This window comes from Hipposideros armiger, unplaced genomic scaffold (genome assembly GCF_001890085.2).
Source record: "Hipposideros armiger isolate ML-2016 unplaced genomic scaffold, ASM189008v1 scaffold_394, whole genome shotgun sequence".
NCBI classification, from domain to species: Eukaryota; Metazoa; Chordata; class Mammalia; order Chiroptera; family Hipposideridae; genus Hipposideros; species Hipposideros armiger.
The window spans coordinates 1176963-1180612 of record NW_017731744.1 but is presented as its reverse complement, the minus strand read 5'-3'; the positions used below and the strand labels follow the sequence as shown (position 1 = coordinate 1180612).

The 3650-nt window shown below is 42.2% G+C and overlaps 1 non-coding gene across 1 annotated transcript; it reads right to left on the bottom strand.

The window, feature by feature from the left end:
* Positions 1-798: 798 nt before the first annotated feature.
* Positions 799-872, bottom strand: TRNAM-CAU (transfer RNA methionine (anticodon CAU)). The gene has a single exon. It is a non-coding gene; the product is annotated as a tRNA-Met (tRNA).
* Positions 873-3650: the final 2778 nt, after the last annotated feature.

The window sequence follows — 3650 nt, the reverse complement described above, 5'->3', positions numbered from 1 at the left end:
GGTGACATGTGACTGTGGCGGCCTGTTTGCTGAAACTAGTGCTTTCGTTTCCAAAATACAAACTTTCTTTGGCCCAAACAATTTCTGTTTTCCAGGCTGACAGATTTGCCTGTGACCAGACACAAGGCAGGTGGTCTTGTAAGAATCTGAGAAACGAGATTTCTCTCCTTCTAAAGTCAGAGGGGCATAGAATGTTACTATCCATCTTTCAGGGGAGGGAATTATGAATCGGCCACAGACAGATTGCTAAATTCACATCTATTCCCTGGGAATAATAACCTATATTTCTTCTCCCATAGGGTAAACCTCATAGATTAATCAAGTCGGTTTTCTCACCTATGAAAACATGACACTGGGTTAAGGAACCTAAGAAGTCTCATTCCTGAAAATTCTCTGAATTCAATCTGTCAAGTTGTTCTTGAGTGCTATTAACAAGAGGTCACATTGTAAGTCATTACATGACCTGGGAAATGTTTTCTTACCTGTCTGACTTCATCTTCTACCCTTCTCCCTTTTCTGCTATGCTTTGGTAGACTAGCCTTTTTATTCTCAAACAGCCAAATTCATTCCTTCCTCAGAACTTGCCCCTGCTGTTCTTTGTTTCTGGAACACTCCCACTCCAGGTCTTTCTATGGCTCACTTCTTCTCATCCTTCAGGCTCAACTCAAACAGAGACATCACCGCATGCTCTCCTCCCTGTGCCCAAGCTGAGGTGGCCTGTTCCCCAATTCCATTTCATTCACTATTACATCACCTGCTTTTCTTTTCATTTTTTTTTAAGGAGAGCACAGCTCACAGTGGCCCATGTGGGGATTGAACCAGCAACCTTGGTGTTATGAGCACCACGCTCTAACCAACTGAGCTAACTGGCCACCGCACCTTCTTTTATTTTCAATAAAATACTTAGCGTTATGGGAAGTGATCTTATTGGGTTGTCGGAAAAGTCATGACGTACTTTTTCTATTTTTCATTGCAAAAATGTGTCATGACTTTTCCAACAATCTAATATATACTCGGCATTGCTTTGTTTCTTACCTTCTCAACTAGAACATAGGTCCTGAAAGGTGGAGATATTGTCTGTCTACCACTGTATCTCAAGGGCCTAGAATGGTTTCTTACACATAGCATCATTCAACAGTGTGAGCATTATTTTTTTTTTAATTGGGGAATTGGGGGAAGGGAACAGACAAGTTGCTGTCCTTTTGTTCTTCAGTCTAGTTGTGGAGGACGTCGCCTCACTGGCCCAAGTTGGCACCATCATTGCGCTCTTCCCAGGCGAGGCAGATCAGTCGCCGGCTTCTGGACGGCCGCTCACAGCGGCTGCTGGCCGCTCACGCTGGCTGCTGGCTACACACAGTAGCCCATGGCAACCCACTGCCACAGGGGCTGCAGCCTACGCCATCACTAGCGACTCACGGCAGCCCAGCTCCAGGTTGAGCTGTTGTTCAGCATCTTAGCTGTAGAGGGCAGTGTCACTGGCCCTCATATGTGGGATCCGAACCGGGGCCCTCTGGCATCCCAAGCCAGTTCTTAACCAACGTGCCACTCGGCCGGCCCAACAGTGTGAGCATTATTGAGGGGCTGGAGTTATTTTGTGTTTAAGTAGAGGAAACACCACGGCTAGAAAAAAGCTTGCTTGGGACTTTTGTATCAGTATGTTCCCTCCGGCTCCCAGAACCTGGTGTTCTCCTTGTGTGTGTCTACCTCTGACAGATGATAAGAAACTGGAGACCAGTAATTCTATCTTGCTCATCTTTGTACATCCTACAGTATCTCGTATTATGACTTACACATGATAGGCTCAGTAAATTGAACCACTATCAATGCTGTAACTGTTGTTATTTATTAGTATTGTTTTTAGAGCCACTAAATATTATAGGATAGAAGCATCACAGAAGTACTAGAAACAACCATAGAAGCAATGGAAGCTATTATGCCATACCAGGCTTCTGGTATCTGCTCTACCAGTAACTATGAGATGATTTGGGCTTTTATTCTCTCAGAGCCCCAGAATTTTAAAAGCTGAGTCTTTAGATGACAAAATGTCTCAGATTCCTAAATACTCTCTTTTGCCTATTTCAGTTTATTCCAATTTTCCCATTGCAGATTTATGACTCTCCTATTCTTCCTGTTACTCTGCTGCCTTGTTCCTTCTTCTGACCATCTCTGGTTTTCAGTGCACCTGGGACTCGGAAAGGCCATGGCTAGAGAAAGAATGGCATGGGGACTTAGGAAGTGGGCTCAGGCTGAAAACTGTGGATGACGTGTCTCAATGGAGCCATACTTGTCAGTGCACCTGAGCACTGTCAAAAGTCTCAGACAAAACTAGTGGGTAAAATGTATGAACAGCAGTCAGTAATTTTTGAAGAACTTTTCTCAGAACTGAGAATGTCTCTTGCTCTCAATTAAAGAAGACTCCAGTCCAGAAGTGGTTAACAGCCCTCGGATGATAATGTGACGTCTTAGAGTAATACAGTGTTCCCAAAGTAGATTATTTTCATTCCGCTCTTGCATAGAAGAGCTCTTGTGGACCAGAACGAACTTCTCTCAGGAAGTAGGGAAACACACTCATTCCTGTTGATGTTTCCATAGCCACCTGAAGGAGTGTTTTACTGTGATATATTGAAAAGAATGCTGTCAGGAGCCTGGGGTTCTGACAGTGGACACTTAACTGCTTTCTAGATCATTGTGGGGGTAAAAACAAATACCCAGTGTGGTCTCACGGATATGTAGACTTCAGTTTCCTCATCTATAAGATGTGAGTGGTAGATGAACTGCTTTTGTTTTTCTAAGTGTTACAAGCATAAAGATTTTCTTCCTGTTAATTCACAGGAAAGCTTTATTGAAGAATAAGAATAAGGTTTTTGACAATTTTAATGTAGACACAATGTATGCTATCAGTTGGTCAGGTCATAAAGGGGTTTGTAACATAGTTATAGGCTGATTTGCAGGTGAAGACATCTGACTCAAGGGGTCATGACAGTTTCTGGGGAAGTATTTGTACAAATCATGACCCTAATTTTCATTTTAAAAGTCAAGGTAGTACATAATAAGCAACTATTTTGGTTAGAACTCCTCTTGCTGTGGTAAGATTTTTTTTAATGTTCCATCACCATTTATTTTAAAGTGAAATGTTCCTTTTCATCTTTGATAATATAAAAGCACTCTATACTGCAGGAAAGAAAGAAAAAATTGTCTACTTAGATGTCGGGCTGATTATTCTCAAGTCTGCTGTCTCCGGCAATGTCATTTGAAGAGTTAAAAGAAGTTGGGTAGGGTAGGGTGGTTTGTTTGTACTTCTCTTTTTCCTCTCTGGCTTAGGTGTACCTTCAACCGGAAACATATGAGTGCACACTTTCTAAGCATGTTCAATAATGAAGTGATAGACCTCCACTGAATGTTTCAGGATGGCAGGAAGTGGTTGAGAGTTATTCAATGGCTGGTGTTCTCCCTTTACGTCTGCACCAATCCAGGGTTACTCTACAAGGTTGGGAAATATTGTTTGTGTTGGAAGTGCTTTCTTTCAGAAGAGACATAAAAACCAAGGTCTAGGTTGCTTGTGGTCACTAAGTACACCAGAATGTTTTCTCAGAGTGCAGGGATGTTCTTGAGTTTCCTTTTCTAAATTTATATTCTTTTATTCATCTATA